The following is a 27,547-nucleotide window of genomic DNA, read 5'->3' on the forward strand; positions in this document are numbered from 1 at the left end:
AGATAGAAGCCCCCCAGCTGTCCGCCTTGCCCGGGTTCACCAGCAGAAGGGTAACTGCGGGGTTCATGGGGGGGCGTCCAGCAGGAGCGGGAGCCTTAGAGGGTGTGAGCGAGCCATGTGGAAGTGCTTGGAATCCTTTTTGGGTTTCAGTTTCTGTTGTGATGAAACATTTGCTTCCAAAGGCAGGGGACTGTTTCGAATCCTGCATTCTCTAGTCCCTCTGCTGTGAGTTTGGGGTAAATGTTAGAAGGGCCCCAGTTTCTCCTTAGCAATCTCACATCAACCATGAGCTGGGAGAAAAAATCCTCTGGGGTTTTATTTCAAGGGACTTTGTACCATTTGGTTGCCCATCCTGGGTGCCTGTGACCACTCGGACATCACTGTCCTCCCTCCCCCCTTCCCCATCTATCTCCTCCTCCTTCTCTCCTTCTTTCTGTAATTCCTGGGGACACAGTTTTAGGGCTCAGCCTAGCTAGACAAGGTGGCCCCGCACTTTCTGGAGTGGCTCCTGTTTGCTTAGAGCAACCAGAGAGAAGCAGTCTTGGGTGATGTCCCAGGGAGGGCACGGAGAGCTGCAGAGTGTCCAGCCCATGGACAGAGAGTCAGGGAAATGAAGGGGAGGCTGCTCATGCTTGATCTGAGACCGACAGGGGAGTGTGGCAGTTCCTATCAAATGCCCCCAACTTGGATTAGAGGTCTATACTCGCAACTATTATATGCACAGGCTCTGAGGCCAGGCTACCAGGGTTGAAATCGTGGCTCTGCTGTGTCTTAGCTAGTGGGACTTTGTGTGCCTCAGTTTTCTCATCTGTAAAATGGGATCATCCTTGTGGTTCTTACAAGGGTTATAATAAAGATTGAGTAAATAAATACAAAGCTCTTAGAACTGTGCCTGTCACAAAATAAACACTGTACAAGTGCTTTGCTCTTGCTGTTGAAGAAAAAATAGGAAGAAAGAAATAGCTAACATTTATTGATCATTCACTATGTGGTGCTGTGAAAGCCCAGGGGGGAAGGAGAATCTACAAGATCAAACATTCCAGATTCACAAAATACTACCCGAGAGTCTCCCACTGAGTTGCTGGTAACCAATGGACCCAGACCTGCTGGGACCTGATGTTGGGATGATCTCAGGACCGGGTGCAGTTCCAAGCACTTCACATGCACGAGCACCTATGGCATCTGCCCCTGGAGCCTCAAGCCCTTAGGTCTGGAAGGGTGGGGGGCTGTCTGCACGAAAAGAGGGCTGCTGATTCCTTGCGATGTTGCCAAGGTTTGCTCCGAATGCTGTGAAGGGGCCAAAACTCAGTGATACTAATACTCTTATCATTTGTGGGGACTCACCAGGCACTAGGCACTGGCTATACATTTTGCTGATCACCAGTAATCTCCGCATGGCTTGGCGTGGCAGAGCAGGGAGTGAGAGCCAGGCCTCCCTGACAATGAAGCTTTGATCTCCCCCATCACACAGCCCCTGCCTCTCCTTTGCATGCAAGCTCTTCCATCATTTCAGAGATGGGCCGCACAGCCTGCGGCAGTGGGGAGCTTAAAGCTGGTTCAAAGACCCAGGCCTGTGGCCTGACCTCGTAATAGTCTAAATTCATCAAAACCTGCCTCTCGGGACATTGGGGGAAACATGTAAAACAAGCACTTGGATTCATTTAAAATGTTTGCTGCCGTGTTGTTCGCAGACCAAAAATTAATTTCTAAACCAATCCCACATTATAAAACATCAGCAGTGTAGAGCACAGTTTAAATATTAATGCCTAGTGTTCCCTAAGTGAGTTATGAAATTATATGTTAGATATATGGTGCATGAGGGACAGACCCAGAAATACGGTGCTTGGGCCTCACACACGTGTGCACACAGATGTACACATCCATGTGCAGCTCATACGTTTAATCATAGTAAAGTTTCTTGAGAGTTTATTGTACCAGGTGCTGTCTAAGTGCTTTGCATGTATTATCTCATCGAGTCTCCTCTAAACCCTACGAGGTAGGTTCAATTATTATTCCCATTTTACAGAAGAGGAAACTGAGGTGCTTAGTTGCCTTGGGCCCCATAGCAAGTCAATTACAGAGTAAAAACTGAGGCCAAGGCCCTTTGGTCCTTGCTTCACATGCCACAGCCATACTGGCATTTTAAAGGATGTATTGTTCTCATTTTCAGCTCAGAGAACAGACGGAACATTTCTCAGGAAGACTGGAGAAGTCACTTCAGTGGCAGGGCCCAGGGATAGCTTTGGTCCCAGCAAAATCTTCGCCCAAGAGCTCAAATAATGGTTTAAGGAATTCCTCTCTTCCTTGCTTGCGTCAGCGTGACTCCTGCTCCAAGAAGAAAAGGAATGTGGAGGTTACAGGCTCCATTTCTGAAGCCAGAGTACTTGGGTCAAACTTTGACCTTGCTGTGTAGCCCTGGGCAAGTTAACCAGCCTCTCTGGCCTCAGTTTTCGTATCCGTGAAATGGGGATAAGAGTAGTGCTTAGTTTGTGGGGCTGTTGTGAAGATTAGATGAGTTCGTAAGTGTAAAATGCTGGGAACAGGACTTGACTACCGGTGTATGTGTACGGCTGTTACCACCCTGAGAAATTCCAGTGGATAGAGAGCCCCCTGTAACCCAACCGCTAAGAGGTTGATTGACTGGAGCCCTCCGCCGCCTTTTAAACCAATCACCTTGGCTGGGGGAGGGGACATGCGATTAGGCCTGGAGCCCAGAGAGGGCCGTCCTGTGGCAGCACAGATATGGCTGGTTCTCTCCAAGGCCATGGACCTGGGGTGGTGGAGGGGTGACACCCCGGAAGAAAACCACAGCATGTCACAGGGGCAGTGGCTGCTGAGCAGGTACAAACCAACAGGTGGCCACTAATGTAGCTGACCTGGCACTTGAACCCAAGCAGCTCACCTCCCAAGAATGCAAGCATGGACTTTTTAAAAGGTACTTTTCCATTTATTTTTACATTTGTAGCTTATGTATGGCAAAATTAACTTTTTAATTTTCTGTTCAATTCTATGAGCTTTAATGTATGGATAGAGTCTTGGAAATACCACTGCAAACAGGATCCAGAGCAATTCCATCGCTCCAAAGGATCCAGCGTGTTGGCCTGTGGGACACTGTCAGTCCCTCCGCAGCCTCAACAAATCTGGTCTCTGTCCCTGTAGTTTTGCTTTCTACCAGAATGTTCTAAAAATAGAGTCATGAGCCTGGAATCTTTGAGGCTGGCTCCATTTGCTCAACGTTAGCATTTTGGATTTCCCCATGGTATTGCACACATGACTAGTTTACTCCTGTTTATTGCTGAGTAATATTCCACCATGCAGCTGTACCACATTGTGTTTCTCCATTCACTTGGTAAAGGATGTTTGGGTTGTTTTCAGTTTGGGGTAATTACGGGTAATGCTGCTATAAACACCTGTGCACAGGTTTTTGTGTGAGTATCAGTTTTTATTTCTCTGTAATTAAACACCTAGGAGGAAGGTTGCTGAGTCATGTGATGAACTTTGTAAGAAGCTGCCAGACTGTGTTCTAGTGTGGTTGGACCACTTTGCATTCCCACTGGCGATGCAGGAGAGGACCAGCTGTTCCACATCTTCTCCAGCACTTGGTAATTGCCAGTATTCTGGTTTGTTTTTTTTTTTTTGACATTCTAATAGGTGTACAATCTAAGCTTGCAATCTCAAGCAAAGATGTTAAAAAATGGTGTTAGTAGCTGTAGAAGTCAGAAAGTGTCTTGGCAGAGGGAGCTGGAGCCTAAGTATTGCATCTCAGACACTAGAAAGGCGGTGGGGAGGTGGTAGGGGGTGCCTTTGAGTGTTTGAAGGAACTAGGTTGTTTAAGACAAGTTCATGATGGACCTGGGAGAATGCAATGGCTGTCAGGGCTGTAAAGGACCTCAGACATCACCCTAAGGTATCCCTCTATTGTGCCAATGAGGAGACCCAGGTCTGGTTGCAAGGGAAGGATCTCGCCCAGCTGCAGGACATACAGTAGATTCTCAACAAATGAGAACGTTCTGTTTCAGGATTCTGCTGGGGCTGGGATGTGCGGCTGTGCATGTGCTGGAGGTGGGGGGAGGGGGTCCTGATAGATCACCCGTGGGTCCTTTTAACTGAGGGGTACTTCATGAGGGACACAGCTCAGAACCAGCTCTGTGTGGCATTGCCTGGCCCAGGGGCACCTGTGCCCACTCTGTAAGAAGGAAGGCAGGCTGTGGGGTTGAGATGGGTGGAAACTGTCCACTCTGCTGATGTTAATTGAGCCTGTTGCATGAAAAGTGAAACTTTTTTATTTTTGTGCCTCTATGTGACCATGACCAATAGCCCTGGAGTGTCGGGGGCTCTGGATCCTCATTAAAGCCATTAGGCTGGTTCCGAAGGGGACAGAAGAGAGCTGACAAAAAGCAAATGCAGGCTGTAGCTCCGTCGGGCCTGGAGCTGTCCATGCAGAGTTCCATTCACCCCTCTTGTATCTGATACTCAGAGAAAACTACAGGGAGGCAGGGCTGAGTGGAGGGACCATGGCCCTGTGTTTTGGCATCCAGAAGTAGGGAAGAGATGACTATTGCCTTGTGGGCTGGGCCAGGGTGTGACTCGGCCCCACCTCAGCTCCTGCAGGAGTGGGGGAGCTCTCCGACTTTCATCTAAGGCACTCACGTGAGCGGGAGAGGGAGGCAGAGAAAGCCCCTCTTGGAGAAACTCAGGGCCACATACTTTGGTGAAGGAGGCGGTGCCTGCCAACTGTGATTGTAGGGACTTCACCATCTGCCTGCCCCCGCTTCTCACTCCCCTGCTATGCCATGAACATCGGGACGGCTCCTTTGATTAAAGCTTTGACTCTGGAAGAGCCATGTGGAAATAAATGTGTGTGCTGCCTGGGGAGGGCAGGAGCCATTTCGTGTGGCTTGAGTAAATGAAGTGCTGCCACTTAGAAAGTACCTAAGGCAGGGCTTTGAGGGGCTAAGACCTGAGAGGGGTAAGGTTTTATGAGTGCGGGAGGGGATGGAAGACGATGGATTGGTCTGAGCAAAAGGCATGGCCCCGCTGGCGTAGGAGGGCGTGTGTGTGTGTGTGTGTGTGTGTGTGTGTGTGTGTCTCTATATGGGGACGTGATGGGAGTGACCCAAGTGGGGAGGGACAAATAGGGAGGCTGGTGGGGGAAGCAGGCTGCTATGGGACCTCCAGGGCAGGGGGATGGATGGCTATGGAGGAGGGTAGGGCAGGCAGGGATGGGCCTGAAAGCATTGTTTTTGTCTGCTGTTTTCTCAATGCGCACACACACCTTGAGAAAGTCCGTGTGCTCCTGAGACCTTCAGAGGCTGCCATGGGCTGCTCTTTGGGGCTCCTGGGGAGTCCTCTAGAACCCCAGCCATTCCTGTCCTACCTTCCTTCAGAGCAGATGCTATCTGGCTACAGGAGCCTGTGATCAGGGAGGAGGAGTCCTGCCTCTTGGCCTCCTTGACCCACTGGCAAGATCATTTTGGGCTGAGAAGGTAGACTGTGACAACAGCAACGGTGATGACATCTCAACAGTGATGGCAGCGGGTGTCGTGGGTGAGCGCTCGCTTTCCAGCACGCGCCGGCAAGCACACCACACACGTTCACATAATCCTCACAAGGACAGTGTCGTCACCCATTTTATAAATGGGGAGCTGGAGGTGCAGCTTGTTCAGGGTCTGGTGGTGAGCATAGGGAGGAACAGGAATTCACGTGCAGGTCTGTCAGTCCAAAGCGGATGCTCTTGACCACCACTCAAGGGCAAATGAATGGAAGTGGTCCACCCCTTAATTCAGGTCAACGGGGGAGCATGGCATGAGGAGCCCCTGGGGGCCTAGGCGTACCCTGGGTGGGGGCCAGGGGATCTGGGCCATGATCCAGACACTGCCCAGGAGAGCTGCCAGCCCAGCTGGGAAAGATGAAGTGGGACCCCTGGGGAGCAGTTCTGACACTCCCTGCTGGGGCAGCCCCTCCCTTGGCTGGCATTCAGAGTGGGACTTCCCTGTCTTGTCCTCAGCAAAGTGTCTCCAAGGAGAACTTGGCTGTAAATTTTTCCAGCTCCACAGCCACCCGGCCCTGGCCCCAGCCTCAGTCAGTGGATGCTGCTGAGCAGACAACAGATTTGTCACGGAGCGAGTCCTGAGCCAGCACAGCTATCAGCCGGGAGGAGTGGCTGTGCACCACGGCCACGGCAAGCTTACCCTTGAGCCTGACAGGTGCAGACAGAGACCTCAGAATTTGTGGCTCTTCCCTCTGAGTGATGGATGGACTGGCTCCTGGAGCCTCCGCTCCACCACCTCTGTCGGAGATGGTGAGCCTGGCCCGGGGAGCGAAGTGGGTGACAGGGCCTGCCTGCTCCAAGCCTGGGAGCAACCTGATGGGTGGGCAGGGCTGGGCACGGTGAGCCTGCTGGACGGGAAGAAGGGGCTTGGAGGTCAGGAGGCTGGTATGCTCTGCTCCCCCACACTCCCCACAGTCTGCGCTCCCTCCCTGCAGAGTAGACTCCAGCCGCACACAACCCATCCTCGCTTTTCTCTCACCTCCTTGCTTTCTGTCAACGATACATCTATCCAACAAACACTTACGAAACACCCACCGCTTGCTGGCACTGTATCAGATCCTGGGGACAGAGCAGTGAACAAGACCCCCCCAGATGCTGGTCCTTCTGGAGCTTCGAGCCTAGTGGGGGCAGAAGACAACAACTCAATAAAGAGCCAAATATGACCTCAGAGAGTGATGAGGGTTATGAAGAGAATTCAGAGTGTGAGGGAGGGACCAATGGGCTACATTAATGTAGGTGATCAGGGAGGTATCTCTTAGGAGGTGACATTGAATGACAAGACAGTGCTGGCCAGGTGCAGACTATAGGAACAGCCCTGGGCAGAGGGAGCAGCTGGTCAAAGTGCCCCAGGCAGGCGTGAGCACAGAGGGCTCAAGGAACAGAGACAAGCACTCTGGCTGGAGCCAAGCAAGAGGGGGGACCCCCAGGAGCAGGAAAGAGCTGGTGAGGCAGGTCAAAGGCAGCTTCTTCACAGGACCCTTAAGTCAACGAACAACTTGGCTTTCATCCTAAGTGGGATGGGAAGCTATGGGTTTAGGCCAGGGGAGAGGTGTGATCTGATTTACGTTTTGAAACCACTCTTGTTTAGAGCAGATGCCACTAGCAAAATCCAAACTTGCCACTGCTCCCAGCTGCCAACTCACACAGCCTGCCCAGAATGCCCAATGCTGTTGATCCTGGTGCCACTCTGACCGTATTGACTGCATTGTGTCTGAGATGATTTTAAACGTGTAAAGTTTTGCAGGGGTGTCCTTATATACAGACATACACCTTGTGAACCTTGTGAGTATTTCCTTATGAGACATGCGGACAAGGTCCAATTTCCTCCAAGGAAGGTACAGAGCCTTGAGTAAAATTGGCACCATTGCAAACCATCCTGAGTCCATCGGTTACAAAACTTGCTCTTAATAAATTGAGTGAAGTAGGGAAGTTAAATGCAGGAGCCTTGGAGGAGTGGACCCGTTGGCCCAAAGGGATATTAATAGATTGGCATTTAAGTGTTGCTGTTTCTTGCACTTTGGGCAGTATTGTAATTCAACACAGGGTTTGGTGTGACAGCGCTTAGTGTGATATGTGGAATCCGAGATGAGTATGTCATATAAAAAAGAGAGGAGAAAGGCTAGGTGCTTGGAGAGGAAAGGGAGAATAGAAATTGAGAAAGGTGCATTAGACCGTGATGGGAAGGAATTCAGAAGCCCTGGAGTTGAATCAGAAAGAACAGGATGAACTATGACTTTAACATTCTGCTCAATCGCTGGAATAACCAAGGCGGCCTCTGGGCTGCTGCATCTGCCCCAGGTGTCGTGAGATATGCGGGCAGCCCCACCGATCATGGGCTAGTCATTCCAATCCCTTTGCTCTGAAAGGAAGAGGGATGTGCACAGAGGCCAGCCCAGAGTCCCCTCTACCCTTCCATCGGGATGCCCAAACACACACCATCTGAGCATCAGTCACTAGGAGCAAGTGGCACAAACTAAGTCTATGAAAGAGCTTAAGTCCATAAAGCTATTGAAAAATGGAAATGAACAGGAAGTGTGCCAGAGGAAGTTGGAATGTAGACCATCAATTTTCTATATGGTTTACAGAAGGATATTGATTAAGTCACATGGCTAGCAGCTCACGCTTAAACTGTGGCCAGCAACCAGGTGTCCAATCCAGCTTTTTGTTGACCGGCTCCAGTTGTTTGCCTAAAGGATTAAAATGCATGCAGAATTGTGCTGTCCCGCACGGTTTGTTTGGTTGTGCCCAGTGGTCGATGCTTGAAATAAGCAAGGGGTGGAAGGTGGTAGTCAGACACACAAAACCCAGATTTTGTCATTATAGACTTTTGAATGGCATTTCCACACTGCCCTTTGCCCAAATAGGCCTTTGTCACCAGGGAAAGGGTGTATATCATACCAAAAAGAAATCAAAAGGTCTTGAGAAAAGGTGAAAAATCACGATAGTATTGTGCCTAGGTCAGATATTTAGCTAATGGACATATGTGTATTCTGACTCTTACATTATTTGAGTCAAATAATGTGAATTATTGCAAAGTTTACCATTAGAGAGATTTAACATAGAATCCAGATTTTTAGTTTCTTTTGAAAAACTGGAAGATCTGGAAATGCTGAGCCAGCATTTCCATCCACACAGGAGGCTGGGGTTGAATAGGGACCTTCCTTTTTAGACAGAGCTCACCACTCCAGTTAGCCCCAGTTTGCACCACTCCCAATTGTCTCTTACTTAACTTACTTTCTTGAGCTCTGCAGACATTTGAGGTTTTGACACCCATTAGTAATACCAGTCAACAACAACAACACTAATAAAAGGCCATCATTACCATTTTATAGGTAAGAAAACAGAGGCCCACAGGGCTCAAGTAAATCGTCTTGAAGTCACAGGCTGTGGGAAGGACTGCTACCACTTATTCTCATCTTCTTCATAATTAACAGAACCCTATTTTATTGGGACTGACAATGTGCCCAGATAAAAGAGTACATTTCCCCCAGCCTCCTTTATGTGGCTATAAGGACCATTTAAAAAAGCATCCTTAAAAAGGAAAGACAAGTCCTTTTTTCCTTCTCTTGTGCTCATTCCTGATGCCTGGAATGCAGAAGGAATGGCTGGAGTTCTGTCAGCCACATTGGACCATGAAGAAACCTTGGGAATGGAAGCCATGCATGTCAGAACAGAAAGCTAGGAACTGGATTTTATGATGAGTGTGTAGATCCACCATACTAGTCTGACCCACATTCTGTTAGACTTCTGTTATGATAGCTTATAAACCATAGCTGTTGAAGTGAGGTTTCTCTCTGTTTCTGTAACTAATAGAGTGGGGAGGCCAGGATTCACACTCAGTCCTCCTGACACCAGAGCAGAGGCTCTCGGTTTATGTGCCTGCCTAGCCTTCTAGTCAGTCCTGTGGCCAATTCCCCACTTGCCCTACTGCCTGCAGCTGGCTTCCCACTCCCTCCTTGCCTACTGGCGCTGGAGGAGCAATTGTACCACATGCTTGGACTGCTAACAAACAAGTGGCTGCCTTCCAGTTCTACAGAAAAAAAACCTGACCCAGGCAAGGACAATTCAGGAGTTCCTTGATGAGGGGCTCCAGTTCCATATGTCGCCTCATTATAAGAACAGTAGCCACTGAGCTTCTTTTCCGGGCTGCCCTCCAAGGCCAAAGGACAGATAAACAATGCCTGCGACAATGCCCAAATGGAGGGGGTTCTCAGGGAGCCCCCCAAGGTCTGCCAAGGCTGCCACCAGCTGGTACCCTATTTTTATTCATGGGAAGGGCTTTCCTGCAGTAACAAGTGTCCTGTCTGTTCAAAGTAATGGGTCCCTTTTGTTTAAGTGGTTGGGATTAATTTTGTTTTTGGCAAAAGAAAAACCCACACGGTCAGCTATTGAGACTTCTCTGGGGGCCATGAGTGGATAGAGCGTCTCGCAGGAAAATTCTCCAGGTTTCTGCTCAAGTCTCTCTGATCTTAAAAACAATGATGATGATGATGATGATGATGACATCACTTTTAGCCATTGAATCATATTTTTTCTTGCTTTCCCTTCTTCATTTAAGGCTCTCCCCCCCCCCCCCCCCCCACCTCCCGTCCATCTTACTGCTGACCCAGGGGCATCCACTTCTGCTCCATCACCCTCTGGGGACTGCTTTGGTTAAGGTCATCAGCTACGTCCTGTTGTTCACCCAGTGACTATTTTTGAGTTTTTACTTTATTGGGTCTCTTTGTGGAGTTTGATGCCATTGGCCCCCCTTCCCTTGAAATATCCTACCCTTTCAATTTTGTGACAATATGATCTTTAGGTTTTCTCTCCACGACTCAGACCGATCCTTCTTTGGTTTGAGGGTCACCAATCCTTATTCCTCAGGGCTTGGTCTTTTGTCCCTTCCTCCCCCAACCCTGCTCCTCTTCTCCCCTCTCCTCCTTTCTCAAACCCCTGGACACACCATCCTCAGGCTCTGTCTCCACTCCGTTTATCTAACACCATTCACGCACCATGCCTGCCTCAGGTCCAGGTCCCCAGACACAGACTCTAAGGTGGAGAATTGCTGGCAAAAAGCTTCCTGAGAAATGCTCGTGGAAGCAACACTCGAGGGAGCAGGTGCCCCCGGAAAGAGGGACAGCAGGCAACTGAGGCCTCAGCGGATGCCCAGGGTCTCTGGATCTGGGCTGGCTCTTTAGAGTTATCCCAAAGTAGTCAGGGGGCCCAGCCCTTGTGCCCTGCAGTGGCGAGTCACTGGATGTCAGCTGGCCCTGGGGAGGGGCATTGACTTGGGTGGAGCAGCTTCCTCCTGCCAAAGGCAGTTCCTGAAGAACGGCCCCGGAGAGCAGACGGCGGCCAAGGTTCCCTGCAGCCCGGGGAATGAGGCCTCGTGCTGAGGGGATGTGGGCAGGACCACAGCACCTGCGATGCAATCCCAAGTACAAATTTCTGTCTTGACCTTTTTCTGAGCAACCACCACACTTAGGCCTTCAGCTACCACTGCATGTATTCACCTGCTACGGCTCCCCAAACGCAACATGCTGTGCACACCGCGGCTCCTTATGAGTCTCTCCTCACTGCCTAGAGTGTGTGCGATTGTCTAGACTCGTTAATTCCACACACGTTTATTGAGTGCCCGCTCTGTGCCAGGCACTGTGCTGCGGTCTGGGGCACCGGCCAGTGGCTTGCTGGAAGTCAGCTCTGGGGCCTGGAATCAATTTGCCCAGTCCAAGGAGGCTGATTGGGCAGCCCCAGCCAGCAGAAGGGTGGGCAGCTCAGAGCCCACCAGGACCTGGGCAGTGCCATGCCCACCCACTCTGGAAGCCCCTGGTAGCCCAGCAATGGGATGAAGGGAAAATCCAGCCCCAGGGGCATGGTGGCAGGAGGGAGTCTGGGGGCTTGGGGCAGGCAGAGGCTCAGATGACAGGCCAGAGATATGTAGGGCTTGGGCACAGTGGAGCAGGGTACCCTCCACTCCATGGAACCCTTGTCTGGTGAACCCCCAAATGCCTACCTGCTGTGGCTAGCTCCTCTGCTGTGGGAATTGGCCTGCAGTCCCTGATGCCTCCGTAAAGTTGGACCCTGTGAACCTACATTTATGTGCCCACCAACAGATCCGTGCCCCTTTATGCAAACACACGGTCATGCCTTCAGTTCGTTCACAGGCATGCGTGTGAGCAAGACTGGGTTCCCCACGCCCGAAGACGTATGAATGGGTGTGCCACAACCCCAGCACATACCCACGGCCCTTAGTCCCGCTCATAATCCCCACCAGCCTGTGCCCACACGGCGGGGCCCGGCTTCCCACTGGCAAGGCTGCTCCCGGACATTCTCACGTGCACATGGCGTGGGAAGCCTGAGTGACAGCTGTCAGGCTGTGGCACTGCTGGCACCTGCCGCGTCCTCTGCGGGCCGGGGAGAATGGTGGCTCCGGGGTTGCATCAGCCTCCGTAGGGGAGAGAGGAGCCTTTTTTTCTCTTTTTGGGGCCAGCCTCTGAAGAGCCATGAATAAGTAGTCAATTTTCTTCCCTCCCCAGGGACCAGGCTGCTCTCTAAATACCAAGGCAGGGGGAGAGGGTGGTATTTAGCTAGCGGAGTGGCTCAGAGGAGAGCCTTTGTTAAGATCCCATTTGCTGCCCCGGGTCCCTGGTGCTGGATCTGGAGCGGGAAGCGGGAGGAGAGCAAGTTCCTTTCTCCAGGGCAGCGCTGCACCCTGAGCTGGGGACAGACCCCCAGGGGCAGGAGCAGGCTCTTTGGGGTCACAGCTGGCTCTGGGCGGGTAGGTGAAGATCCTGGGGATGGGGGCCCCAAGGAGTGCCCTACTTTTTCTGGGGAGCATGAGTGAGGAAGCAGGTCCTCAGTCACTGTCCCAGGACCACAGGGCCTGGCAAAAGCCAAAAAGCCTGTCCCTCTGTGTCCGGACTTAGGCAGGGCGGTTTCTGGGACAAAACAGTGGCTCCTCCCTTAGAGAGCACTTCCGCCCCTGCCTGCCTCCTTTTCCATAGTTAAGGTGGAAAAATGACCACTTACCAGCTTGACGGCACAGTCCTCTGAGGGCCTTGCTTAGGGAGATTCCTGGATGAGCTAGTGCCCGGGCCAGAAGGTGAGTCCTGAGGGCAGGAAGTTGGCAGGAGCCGAGGCAACGAGAACAACAAGTTGGCTAAACTGTTCTGCCTGAGAAGTCAGAGGAGTTAGTTTTACTCCTGAGAGGAAAGGGGAGAGAAGGAAGGCTCAAGGGAGGGAGCCAGGGAGGGGGGAGGCTGCCTGGGCCTCAGGCCTGTCCCCCACGAACATCTCTGACCCCGAGAAGCTCCTCTCCTCTGGCTTCTGGTTGGGTTTAGCCGACAGGAGGTGCTGTTAGGAGAACAGAAGGTGGGAGGAGAGAGGTTGGGGATTTGTTCCCTGGCTCACTCCCTGCCTCTGTGCAAGGTCACAGGTCCCCTTGGGAGGTCCCCTCCTCTACACCTCCACATGTGACCTGGCCTCTTTCCTCCAGGCTCAGCAGACCTGCTGTTTAATTAGTTTGTTTGTTTTTACCTATTTCTTCACCTGTTTAGAGAATGACTTCACTAAAGCCCAGGTGAGACCTGGGGACAGGATGTTACTGTCTGCCTCTAGCTTGGGATCACCACAAAGAGAGTGTTTTAGACTAAATGTTGTGTCCCCCTAAATTCTTATGTTGAAATCCTAACCCTCAATGTGGTGGCATTAGGAAGCGGGGCTTTGGGAGGTGACTAGGTCGTGAGGGTGGAGCCCTTTTGAATGGGATCAGTGCCCTTATGAGAGACCCCAGTGAGCTCCCCCACCCCTCCTGTCATGTGAGGGCACCAGGGAATCTTCAGCCCAGGGAAGGGCCCACTTCAGAGCCCACCATGCTGGCACCCTGACCTCAAACTCCCAGCCTCCAGAACTGTGGGGAATAACTGTCTGTTATTTATAAGCCGCCCCATCTGTGGCACCTTGTTATTAGCTGTCTGAACTAAGGCAGAGAGGAAGGGTTGGCATGGATGGATAGTGATGGAGACCTTGTTCGGTGTGTATGCTGGGGGAGGGATCAGAAAAAGGAGGCTCATGACTCTGAAGAGGGACATTCTGTGTGAAAAAACAGCTGGGCATCTTGAGGCTCCGCTGCCCGTGACTAGTGACCTGCCCCCTCTCAGGTCCAGCTGGGCCTGCATGTGGCCGCCAGGAGAGCTGAGCTGAGCTGGGGTGGGGTTGGGCAGGAGGAAGCTACAGAAACTGACTTAAGGATGGGTTTATTTTTCTGGCTCCTTCAAGGCAGTGGGGGGCCTTTAAGGACTCAGTTTTTTTCCAACTCGTGACACATAATGCAATCAGATGACATTTAAATATTCATAAAAAGGGATACAGATGCAAGTGTGAGACGAGTAGGAGAGGAAGGGAGAGAAGGAGAGAGTTTGGGATCCTCATGCCGAATTTTATGGAACCACAGGATCTCAGAGTGAGGAAGGGCAATTGGGATCACTTAGCTTGAACCTGTCACTGTTGCAGGAATTTCTTAATGGCATCCTACTTTTCTGCTTCCGTCCAGTCACTGGGTCCCGCCAGGTCTACCTCTCATATATCTCTCGGATTTGCCCCTCTATTTCTGTTTGTGAACACCACCACTCTAGTCCAGGTCAGCAGTACCCCTTGCTAGATTCCTGACAACCCCTTACTGGTCTCCCAGCTTCTAGTTCCCAGCAGAGCTCATTCAAGGGAGGAGGCAAGGTGTCTGTAAATGCCACTCAGGACAGGCCTTGGCCCGAGGACCGATCTGGAGTTCTGGTTCCTGTGAATCGGAACCTGACTTTGGGAAGAAGGACTATGTGCCCATGTGCGCAGGCATGTGTGTGCACATGTGTGCATTATGTATATGCATGTGCATGGTGTGTGTGCATTGCATGCATGTATGTGTGTGTGTGCTGGGGGTGGATCATCAAGGAGGGCCCCCTATCCTCACAGTCCCTAGGGATGTTTCCCAAGAGCCTGTTTCCTGCCCATCACCCGCCCACGCGGGAGAACAAAGCTCTTTCCAGCTGACTGCCGCCTGTGTTTGCTGAAACAAGTTGTACATCTCAATTTTTATCACATGAAGATGAAATAAATGATGCTGGAATAGACCCTGAAGAGACAATACAGCAGGGCAACTACTCCTTTGCAGTAGAGTCTCCTGGTCCCCTCTGCACCTCCCCAAAGAGCTGTCCCTGTTGAGACGCTGACACTCTCTTTGGGGCCTTCAAAGTGGGTGTCTGTTGTGGCTCTGACATTTTAAAACACAAGGAGAGTCAAACGTTCCACAAAGGCAGGGAAAGCGGTTCTGAACACGCTGAGTGTTTGCTGCCAGCTCTGGCTGCTCGCCTCCGCTACAGTCCTGCCTTGATGTCGCTGCCTCGACTAGACAGGAGATGTTTTCCTTCTCAATTAGGTAAAACCCACAGCTTCAAGCCTTCATGGGATGTGGCAGCGCTGGAATTAGCACTGGGGAGGGGAGGGGGGCCACAGAAGCCACCAATGTCTCCTGTGGCCCTGGTTTCAGCCCCAGCTTGGCCCGGACAAACATCCCCGCTTCCCGCTGGGTCTCTCCCTCTTCTCTGCCCTCTTTCCCACTGGTTCATGCAATAAACATGAACTTGAGCTGCTTTCTCTGTGCCGGGCCCCCTTGGTAAATCTGAAGACACAGGGGAATAATATGCAGTCTCTGTCCTGGGGGAGCTCAGAGCTAGTCAAAGAGACCGATGGAAAAGTAGATAAACCCGGACCCAGTTAGGCTCCCCTGTTCCTTAGGGTCCAGGTCCAGTCAACTCAACCCCCATTCATCTGACCATACACAGAGCACCTCCCAAGATTCCCGCACCTCCCTGGAGGGCTTCTCCCGGGGAGTGGTTAGGAGCACAGGCTGGAGGCGGACCGCCTGGGTTCGGATTCTAGCTCTACCCCCAGCGAGAGGGACTCACATCACTCAATGGCTCTGTGCCTCTGTTTCCACACTTGTAGAAGCTGGATGACAGTAACACCTGCCTTGTAGGGTGATTGTGAGAATTGAGTTCGTTTGTTCGTGTGCCATGCTCAGAGCAGAGCCCAGCACACTGTAAGCACTGCGAAAGATGAGCTCTCTATTCTCATCAGCATTTCTAGCTCTGGGCTCCTGCTTGCATAGAATTAATTCAGTTTGTGCATCTTTTCACCCCCCTGCTGGTGAAGTCAGCTGCATCCAGAATCAGCCCAGACAAGCACCTCAACCCTTTTCTTATGTTCCATTAAAAAAAAAATCAGCCTCACCCCTAAAACAAAGCATGGCTGGGCACACAAAGCTCCCATGGGTAGCGGACACGTTCAAAGGACAGAGGGAAGGAGGGATTTATGGATTGCAAGAGCACCAGCGGCGCCAAAGCCCATATTTGACATTTCCATTCCTAAAAGCCCCTCAGCCATTTCCGCCACCTGAGCGGCTGCCTCCTGCTACATTGTTCTATTAGTCCCCTCTTTGCTCTCCTCTCTCCCCTCCCCTGGATTCCTACTTATTTCTCATGCAGAGCAGTTTAACTATCTCTTTTGGTTCCTTGTCTCCTGTCAAATCAGCCCCTCGGGATGTTACCTCCCCTCAGTGCCTTATCAAGGTATTTTTTATACAAAGACATTTGTTTCTCTAAGAGGGAGTCTGTTTTTCCCCTCAGTGGAAAATGATAAAACTTTATTGAAAAACATCGTAGAAATCCTAAATGAAAGAAACTCCATATGCTCACTAATTGGAGCACTCTATATCCTAAAGCCGTCAATTGGCACCCCCCAATCCAGGCCAAACCCCGGGAGGAATTCTGGTGTCAGATGTTGTATCAGTCAAGACCCAGTCAAGAAGAGAGACACCTCTGCACATGTTTAGTTCGGAAGGAATTTAAGGCAGGGAGTGGGTCACACAAACGAAGGGAGGGCTGAGAAGCCAGATAGCTGGGCTGCACGGAGAATATATTAAAATACATTTGTGCTAGTAAAGAGTGGCTGCTGGGTCCCCCGAGTGTCCCTCAGTCCCTCCTTTATGCCCTCTCCCCTCCTCATGCTCAGGCAACTGGAGGGTCAATGCCCCTCACAGCCGGGAGCCTCCAGGGTCTGCCCCAGGGCATCTTTTGCTGGGTTGGTGCTCCTGTACTGGTGGTTCAGTGTTTGGGACTGCACCCCTAGTCTGGATGGTTGGGGCCACCATCCAGACAGCTGGAGCACTGTGAGCTCCCAAGAGAGCAGAAGCAAAGGAGTAACAAACCCTGGGTGGAAACTGGAGGATGGAGCAGAATGGGTGAGCCAGGAGGCAGGGAGAGCTCTAGGAGGCCGTGGTCAACAGTCCAAGGAAAGAACTCCGTCAGGGGACCCCAGTTTGCTTCTCCATCTCTGGTGGACAGTGCAGAGCAGCACACCCTCCCCACCAAGGATGAGATGGGGGCAGGGCATTGGCCCATTTTTCACAGATGAGAAAATCGAGGCCAGAGAGACAGAGGTTTGCTCATGGTCATAGGGCAAACAGGGGCCAGTGCTGGTCTCCAGAGGCCCAGCTGGGGGGTCTCCCCCACGTCCGTCCACAGAGCTGGATGGTCACACCAGCACACCGGGCGGGAGAAACAGGAGATGAGAGGAGGAGAGGACACAAAGGTGAGTGGAACCTTCAGGTCCCACCTCGAGGGAGACAGTGGAGAATAATGGCATCTCCGCAGGACATGACTAGGCTGGAAGAGGGCTTTGAAAGAGGCAGAGGGAAGGCACAGCCAGCAGTCAAGGACACGCAGCGCCCACTCTGGGGAGGAGGCAGGGGAAGCGTGGGGGTGGCAGAGGGGAAGGGGCAGCCAGCCCTCAGGACAGATCTGACGCCAGGGCCTTGCTCTGACCTCCACTAATCTCGTCAGCGCGGCCTTTTGGAAGTGGAGGCTGTCATAGGAAGACGGAAGGGACGTCCAGCCCTCCCAGGGTCAGTCCCGCCAACCTGGTTCTTGTTTAAAAGTAACAGAAATGGACTCTGGGCCATGAAGCCAAAGGGCATTCATTGGCCAGAAGTCTTTGAGCTTCTCACGCTCGCTGGGACATAAGAACTGGCCTCAGGGGCAGGACAGGTGGAATAATGGTGGGTCAGGCCAAGGGGGATGTGGTCTGCAGGCGGCACAGCCTGGGGTACGCAGCTGTGGCCCAGGCTGACTTCTAGCCATCCCGGTGCCATGGCAAACCTTCCAGTCACATGGGAGGGCGCACAGAGGTCCCAGCCCCATCCCCTGGCTTCCCTGGGGTCAGGAGTGAGAAAAGCTCATCTTGCAGACCAGAAGGCTGTGGCCTGGAATTTTCTTCCCACTGAGACAATACTGGATGTGGCAGAGTATTGTATCCTTACCCTACTCACCAACCCTCAAATCCTGGGGGATCAGAACCCAACAAATACCTGTGGCCTCTTATTTAGAAGCCACGAGGCTCAGAGGGGGGAGGCACCCGCCCACCATCGCGTCGTCACCTAGCGCCTCAGCCCTGCTAATGGGCTGATGATATGGCTCCCTTCCAGGGGATATGTCTACAAGTCAGGGGCTTCTGGGGGAGCAGGGGCTGGCTGTGGCCCGGGATACCCTGGTGACTGTTCTGGATGAGCGGCCTTCCTTCCTCCTTGAGCACTGAGGGGCTGTGCTGTTCGATGCCAGCTCCTGCCCCCCACTCCTCTTTGGGTTTACCTGGAAGAAGTCCTTTCCGTGTAGAGACTGGGTGTCAATGGCATAATCTGGGCACAGCCCTGAAGTGGATCCTCTGGTGTCTTGGGGTGGTGGCAGCAGTCAGGCACAGTTGTGGAAGCATGTGGCCCCTGTTGATGTGGCTGACACTATGCTGTCTAACAGTCAGACACGAGAGGTGGGAGGCAGGTGGGGGGCACTCGGGCCCACCCAGGTTCTCTGGGGACCCCCTCTCTACCTTGTGCTCCCTCTCCTGGTCCCAGAGCTGCTCTCCTCTGGCCCTCTCCCTCTCCCTCTTCTCCCAGGGACACAGTTTTTCATTTAAGCTGTGGCAATATCTGCTCAGACAATCATCTTTCCCCCTCCACTTACCTTTGGCAGCTCATCACTGTTCACTCTGCAGCCAGGAAGCATTTAAAAGAGAAAAACTTTAAGTTTGGGAGAGTTTCCATGAAAGAAAACAAACCCTCACTATTATCACAGGTAAGAAAAGGGCTCTGGTTCCAGGTGGAGAATTGCAGGCTTTCCTTCACCTTGGAGCCAGGAAGAAAATCCTGAAGCTTTTCCTCCCCTCATCCCCTGACACCCACACCACCCTCGCACCCTATGTGTCTTTGAGGACAAGGTTCCTTCTCACAGGCATTCATGTGGGGCTTTGGGGCTCCTCGGGGTGAGAGGGCCGTGGGGATTCTTCCATTTCATCTTGAAGCCTCTCTTTGTGGGGAGGGGCAGTGGGCTTGGAAGGAAGGAAGGAGGCAAGCTCAGCCTCCACCTGCAGGCTGCCTGGGCCTGGGGAAGTCCTGGGAGGTCCTGGGAGGTCCTGGGAGGGGAGGGACTACCCTGATCCCCTCTGGCCCTTGGGGTGAGGCTCTCCTGGGATGAGCCAGTCTCTATGGCTCCGCCCAGGTGCTCTACCCTGTTGGGGTGCTGCAGTGGGGCATGAAAGGAGACCCAGGTTGTATGGTTCACTCTGTTTCTCTTTACCCACTGCCTTCCCCGCTCCCAGGGTGGGCTGGGATGAAGGACAAAGACCTTTAAACTCCATGCTGAGATGTGGGACTTGACTGTGCCAGGGACAGAGCTTCAAGTCTTCCACCAAGTTCCTCCTCGGTGCCTTTCCCGCTCTCCCCCTCCCTCCTTTGGTTTTAGGCTGTTGGGGGCACAAATCTCTTGGGCTCATTTCCGATGGGCATCTCTAGAGCTTCCATGTGGTGAGACAAGGGGGGGTGGCCTCTTACTCAGGTGCTACTCCAACCGGGAGAGCTCGAGGTGAATGGTCAGGCTGGCTCTGCTCCAGGCATTGGGACAAATGCTTTTTCCCCTCTTCCTTCCTTGTCTCCTTTCCTGCCTGTGGTGGGTTTAGGGGCAGGGGTTTGGGGTGTGAATGTGGTGTAAAGTGCCAACCACATTGCTAGGGGGACCTGTTCAGAGTTGTCAGCCTCAGGTCATCCCGGGAGGCAGACAGAACCCCTGAAGCCCCTGCAGGTCCAGCTCCCCAGGCCATGAACACAGCCCATGGGTGTGAAGTGCTACACAGCTGAGAGGGTGTGGCTGTCACTTGCTGAGAGTCCATACAACCATCCCTACACAAGGGAAGCAGAGATGAAGTTAAAGCTTTTGACACATTTACTGGCTGGCAAGCAGGCAGACAGACAGAGCGGATCTTTAGAAGGACATAACTGAGATGTAGAGGATATGGAAAAGCACTGGCATTAACATAGGGCACAGACTGTTTAGCTAAGGTTTAAAAAAATATACATACAGTATATATTTGTTAATGTTCTTCAAACAATAAAAGCGACCCCTGTTTATATTGTTGGAAACCAGGAAAATACAGAAAAAGCCTAAAGAGGAAAATTAAAATGATTCACAGCCCCACCATCTAACAATAAATGCTGTTAACACCCCATCACAGTTCTGCTGTCTTCCGTCTTCGGGCACACAGTGCCCAGGGGCCTTCCCGGTCTATGCCCGCACTGTGTCCAGCTCTGGGCTTTGGTCCCTCCCAGCATATCTGAGGAGCTGGTGGTGCAGGGCCCCCACAGTTTCTTCTGGGACTGAAGTGCCTCCTGGAAGAAAACTTACCCCGAGGGAAGCGGCAGCTGGCAGGAGCAGCTCAGCGCCCTGAACTCCACGGCAGATGGAGCTGGGCCTGAACACCAGCTCTGCCATGGGTAGGGGGTGAACTTGAGCCCAGGTCTCTGCTTTCTCATCTGTAAGATGAAGGATAATAGTGCCAACTTGGTTATTGAGAGGATTAAATGAGACAACAACACATGCAATAAGGTACGAATGACAATATTTTCATATCCATAAGTTGGGACCTATTTCTCTGTATAGACAAAGACCAGAATGGAGCAGAGCCCCTGTGAGCCTTCCTCTGAGTAATGCAAGTATCAAGCTGGTGGGCAAACTTACTGAGAGATAACAAGACCTTCTGTGTGTGTGTTTGTGTGTGTGTACGCACAAGTGTGTAATAAAAGAGCTGGCACCCTAGATGCCCAGGTGGTGCTGGCAGGATTCAGACCTGCCGCACGGGCAGGTTTTCACTGGGCAGGCAGGACCAGTCTTCAGCTGGGAGTGGCACCTGTTTCTCTCTCTGTGGGCACTTGGAAGTAAGCTTGGTCTCCTTTGACTTCATGAGCCCCGAGGGCTTTTGAATAATTCAGGGGAATGGAGACAGAGGTCTCAAGGTGGAATCACTGGGTCCTACTATTAAGATTGGTGGACGCTTAGTAATTGAAGACATACTAATAGATGTGCTTGCATTTGTACCCCCACCTGCCGAGCTGGGCCACACTGGTTATAGGCACCTTAAATACTTAGACGTACCGAAGCCATGCAATGGATGGTAACTGGTCTCAAAGCCTTGGAGCCACATGGGAGAGGGGAGGCTGAGTGTATCATAGTAACTCAGATTTTCCCATGGCCCAGCCCCATGGATTCCTGTATATGTGTCTGGGAAGGAGGGAGGGGACTTTAAACCAAAATAAAATGAGCATATTTGTCAAAAATTGCCACAAAACCTTGGGGACATTAGCAGCTCTCCTTGGCACTCCACTAAGAGAGAGGAGATGACGTACTTGCTTGCCACCCTTCCCTTTTCTGGGGACATGTTTCATCTCCTGCTCCAACCCTGTGGCTCACATGGGAGCTGCAATCACAGGATTCAACCTCACAGCCACGTGGGTGAGTGCACGACCCATATCCAGCCATGCAGTGCCCTTCCTGAGAATTTTTAAATGGAACTAAGGGGAAAGAGTCAATCTTGTCCGAAGGTGAAGCCCTAAGATGTGATCCTAGAATTCATTGTTTGCAACCTCCCCAGTGCTGTAGGAGAGATCGGTCAGAATAGAGTCAATATATCAAGAAAGCTGAGAAATTGTGTGGGAGAGGCCTCGGAGGGCAGTCGGACTCCCCGCTCCTGATTTCTGTAATCCAAGTACACCCCTCTACCCCCATGGTTTGGTCATGTGAGCCAATAAACTCTTCTTTTCAATGAGCTTTTCAGGTTGGGGTTCTAGAATTTGAAAGTCTTGATTGGGCTTTGGTACTGGGTGATTCCAATGCACTGATAGTGGGTCTGGCTGGAGATGATGGCAACTCGTGGAAGGTAAATGTACCCGATGAGAGGGGCAGTGCCCAGCAAAGGTGGTGTTACCTGGGGGGGGGGGGGGTGACAGACACCCAGGAAAGAAAGCAGCGCTGGGGAAACACTGCCAAGCGGCATCTGGCAGAAGCAGGAGAAAGTTGGGGGTGGGTGGAAAGGGTGACCTGTCATATGATTGAGCAGATTTTCTTGTGAAATTTATCACATATACAATCGATGCAGTCTAGTCTTCTTTTTATTTCCACTTGACTTCAGACCTTGGGCATCTTCCCTTAAAATTAAATATGTTTTGAAAACGTGATTTTTAATGACCTCACAGCCTTCCATCATATGAATCTAATATGATTTATTTAACAAATCCCCTAGCATAAGGGATTGTGAGTAAATTGTCTTCATTTTTTAATGTTTTTCTTATGTGTACTATGCTGTGAGGAACCTCCTTGGAAATAAATCTTTGTGCACATCTCTAATTATTTCCTCAGGAGAAATTGCTATAAATGGAATTGCTCTATCAAAGAGTATGGACGTTTTAAAGACTTTGATCCATATAAATAATTTGCCTTACAGAACGGTTGTGACAATTGACACCCCCCATAGGGTAAAACATTTTCCTTTTCTCTGAACCGTTGCCAGCCCTCAGTACTGTGATTTTTTAAAAGCTTGGCTAAGATGACAGGCAAAATGGATGTCTCCTTGCTTTAATTCGAATTTCTTTTATTACTAGTGATGCTAAAAATTTTTATTTATTTACTGGCTATTTGTAGTGTTTTATTGTAAATTTCTTATTTATGTCTTCTGCTTACTTTTCTAATGGGGTTTTCAGATTTTCTTATTGATTTGTAAGAATTATTCACTTTCTCTGCCATATATGTTACAAATATTATTTCCTAGTTTGATTTTTAATTTTGTTTATGATATTTTTATCTACATAATGGTTTAATTTTTATGTTTTCAGATTTGTCATTCTTTCCCTTTGTGCTTTAGTGCTTAGAAATACCTCCCTCACTCCAAAAATCAGATAAATATTCACCAATTTTTCTTCTGGTTCTTCTACAATTTAATAGTTTCAACTCATCAATCAAGAATTTATTTCAATGTGAGTGAGGTAAATATTTAACTTTTTGCCCTCCAAGTAGTCAATCAGTTTCCCCAATATTATGTGCTAGCTAATCCATTCTTTTACCACACATTTGAAAGGGCACCTTATGGCCCACCGAATTATTTTAAGCAGTAGGATCTGTTGCTGGGATTTCTGTTAGATTCCTCTGGTCTATTTGACTATTTTCAGACTAAAATACAATTAAATGTATGTTTTTTAAAGAAAGGAAGTAAGGAAGGAAATAAATCTCTTAGTCAATTTGAAAGGGGGAAAAACACATATAACTGTGCATTTGGCTCTATTTAGACATTATACTACCTTTTAATCTCAAAATACTTTTGAAATTTCCACACTATCTTTTGGTATTTATGACTCTAGAGCAGAAGCTGACAAACTTAAACAGCTAGGTAACAAATAGCTTATGCTTTGCAGGCCTTCTAATTTCTGTTGCAACTGTTCAGCTCTGCCATTGTCATGTGGAAGAGCTGTAGAAATATGTGAGCAAATGAGTGTCACTGTGTTGCAATAAAACTTTATTTACAAAAGCAGGTGGCGGGCCTGATTTGACCCACGGGACACTGTTTGCCAATTCCTGTTTTAGAGCAACACAGTACATGAAAAAAATGATGCAAGACACATGTGTAGTTTAAAATTTTCTAGTACTCATATAAAAAAAATAAAAAGAAATAGATGAAATTAATATATTTCATTGAATCCAATATATCCCAACTACTATCATTTAAACATATAATCAGCATAAAAATTATTGAGATATTTTACAATGTCTTTTTTTGTAATGTGTACTCAAAATCTGATTTGTATTTTATACTTTTAGCACATTTCAGTTCAGCCCAGCCACATGGAAGTGCTCAGTGGTCACGTGAACACTGATTATTGCATTGGAGAGCATAGTTCTAGAGCCTAAGTCTAAGACTAATTTTGTTTTTTTCTTTGCAGGAACCAATCTTTTTTTTTTTCTATAGGCCTGCTTTGAGGATAATTTTTTTAATCCTAAAAAGTTAAATTTAACTAGGATATGTTTAGGCCTTATTTTTTTCCAATATTTTTGTCTGCTATTTAGTGATTTCTTCAAACTGTAGACTCAGTTCTTTTTTCTTTCTTTAATCCTCACTTGAGAATGTTTTTTCTGTTGCTCTTTTAGAGAGAGTGGAAGGGGGGAGGGGAGAGAGAGAGAGTGAGAGAAACACTGATGTGAGAGAGACACATCGATTGGTTGCCTCTGGCAGGAGCCCCAACTGGGGTCAGGGATTGAACCTGCAACCCAGGTATGTTCCCTTAACTGGTAATCTAACCCATGACCCTTCAGTGCATGGACCAACACTCTAACCATTGGGCCACTCTGCCCAGGGCGTAGACTCAGTTCTCTAACAGAACACATTTCAGCTATTTTATTGCTGATAATTGCTTTGGTTCTATTGAATGTATTTTACAAACTCTAATTATTTGTATATTAGACCTCAGTCATTTCTCTTCCTTATCTGTTATTTCTCTTTTACTGTCTGAGTCCCTTTGTCTTTTCCCTTTGCACCCTGGGGAAACTTTTAAAGCGTATCTTTTACATCATGGATTCCATTTTTCTGCCCTAGGGTTTCTTGTCTTCATAGCCTTCTAATGAAGATTTAAGTATTACTTACAATCTTTCCATATCTAGCCCTCTTTTTAATTCTGCCTGCCTTGCAGCCAACTAGCTTCTTTTCCTCAAAACCATTCATTTTATCACTTTCTCTTCATTTAAAAATTCAATTAATTGAACATAAAAATGAGCTTATTCACTTAACCCTCTGTTGTAAAACCTAAAATATTATCTCTAAATTATCCAGTGTGTTGGTCAGCTACTGCCACAATAATGCCGTATAACAAAGCACTCAAAACACCATGATAAACCATAGTATTTGTTCTCATGCTCAGAAATCTGAAGGTTGACTAGGGTGCTTTGCTCAGGCTATGGGCCTTCATGTTGATCAGTGTGGCCCTACTTCATATTTCATTCTGGGCTGGGGGCAACCTAGGGCATGTTATTCTCATGATGAAAGTCAAAGCTCCATGAGAGGCAAGAACACTCTGACTCTTAAGGCTGAGACTCAGAACTTACACACTGTCACTTCTACCCACATCATACTATTGGCCAGAGCTAGTCATATGGCCAAGGCCAAAATCAATGGAGTGCAGTTATCACTTCACTATTTTTTGCTGTCTCAAAGAGTCAATTTTATAAGATCACAACCATATACAACTGTACAACTGTTAGAATGGCTAAAGTAAAAAAATGAACTATACCAAGTGCTGACAAGGATGCGGACAAACTGGGACTCTCATACGTTGGTGGTAGGAATGCAAAATGATACAGCCCCTTTGGAAAATGGTTCAGCAAGTCTTTATAAAGTTAAACACACACCTTCCATATGACCCAGCAATTCCACCCCTTGAGTATTTACCCAAGTACATAAAAGCATATGCTAAGTTAAAGAAACCAGATTCTAAAGGCTATATAGTGTTTTATTCCATTTGTAAGACATTCTGGAAAAGGAAAGGCCATAGGGACAGAGAATGGAGAGTGAATTTAAAAAAATGATTGAAACAAAAGTTGGGGACTTTCTGAAAATACTTTTTATTTTCTTTAGCAAATTGTTTTTATAAGATTCCTCTTCTTAGTACAGACTGATATGACCACTGTTTTATATGTAGAATATAAAATATATATACTATAAAATAGCCTATATTGTTGAATTTTTTTGTCTCTAGTTTTGAATGAAAAAAAATTCTATCTAAATTTAATGTTTAACTATAATTAGAGAGGGTGGGTCTTTCTTGGTTCCTCTCCATCTTCTTGGCTGCAGTTTTTCTATCAGATTTTAAACAAGGTCAATCTTCAGCACTGGTTTTTCTGTCTGTCATGGCAGGGCCTGGGCAGCCAACACTAGGAACAGTGTCCAAGGGATACCAATGGAGGTGCCAGGGAGCAGGTCTCAGATTCAGGGAATTCAGTTTTAAGAGATGATGTGTGGTACCTTGAGCGAGGCTTGAGAGACAGCTCCACTGGGGAGAGGAGCTCAGGGACAAAGGAGACTGAGGTCTCCAGATGGTGAGGCTAGGTGATAAATGAACCTGTAGAAGTTGTAGAACCTGAGTGACAGGACTAAAAGAGTTTAGATGGGGACCCTTCATCCCCTGACCTTTCCCCAAAGAGAGGCTAGGAGTGTGGCAAAGGCAGGGCAAGGGGGTGTTCTCCAGGCTGGCCAGCCCTTGGGCCACATTCTGTCCAATCTCTTCTTTAATTGAAACCCTCCTTGCCGTCCCCCATCAGCCCCAGCATGGGTCCCCAGCAGGCAGAGCGTACATTAATAATGAGCCTATTTGTGGCTAAGAAGGATCCATAATTCTGCAGAAATGAGCTCCCCAAAGGAAGTTGATGGGCTGGGTTGGTGTCCCTGGCTCCTGCTCTTGTTTCTCAAGTGATCCCTGGACAATTAGTGACTTCTTTCCACCCCAGGGTCTCTGCGCTGGGCCTACAGGCAGCCCGATGATCTCCTTGGGCTGACCTTTGTCTCAGAGGCTGCCATAGGACAATGGCAACATCAGGGCCCCGCTGGGGCCGTCTCCCTCCCCTCCCAGGTACAGAGCTCCCTCCAGTGGCAGCTGTGACTCCCTTACCCCTCCCCACTCACTACCCACTTTCCAAGATTAAGTTTCCAGCTTGGCCTGGCTGGCGGGTGATCTTGGGAAAGGATATTCTAAGCTCAGTTTCCCCTGTCATCTGGGGAAGTGACTGGTCCTGGGAGGAGGAATGAAGACTGGGATGCCAGGTCTTGAACCAAGGGATGGAGAGTCACCTTTTCCCTCTGGGCTGTGCCCATTGGGCCTGGGCTGAGCTGAGCTGGCCTCTGCCTTGTGGAAGCAGGAGGAAGCCAGGCAGACGGTGTTCACTAAGGGATCTGTCAGGCATGTGCTGAGCCTGTGCATTCAGAGAAGCCATGTCCCATAGCCACTGTGGGCTACTCTGTGGAGCTCCTCAGACCCTCAGGGGAGCCTTATTAGACATCATGCCCTGGTTTCAGATGTGCTGGGGGCATGAAGAGAGACTCCTCCCTGTTTGGGGCAGTGGTAGACGGAGGACGGGGCCCTGCTTTTGCTGAAGCCCCCTGGGTGGTCGGAGCCTGGGCCAGGAGGGAGGCTGGCACCCATGCGGGGGTGAGATGGAGCCGTGGTAGTGTGAGGAAGGGGCCTGCGGGGAGGTGGTGGTGGGTGTGTTCCTGAGGAAACATCGGGCAGTGCACTGAGGGAATTTTTTAGGCTCTTATGAGAGTAGGTGGTTACTGGTGGGACAAGTTATTGTCATTGAATAATTCCCGGGAATGTGGCTTTCTTCTGCAGGGCCCAGCTGAGGAGGTGTGGGCATTCGGGCTGCATGGGTGGCTGTTTGCCAGTTTGCCAGGGGCGGCTCTGGGGAGGCCTGTCCACGGGCCAGCAGGAGCGCCTCCTGTAGTCCCGCAGGGAAGGCTTTCCAGGGGCCATGGTCGGAGAGGCCCTCTGAGGGCACATCTGGGAACATCTTTGTACAGAAACCTTTGTCTGAGCTTCAAACTCTTTTTCTT

Source organism: Miniopterus natalensis, chromosome 9, assembly GCF_054644295.1.
Source record: "Miniopterus natalensis isolate mMinNat1 chromosome 9, mMinNat1.hap1, whole genome shotgun sequence".
In the NCBI taxonomy this organism is placed as follows: domain Eukaryota; kingdom Metazoa; phylum Chordata; class Mammalia; order Chiroptera; family Miniopteridae; genus Miniopterus; species Miniopterus natalensis.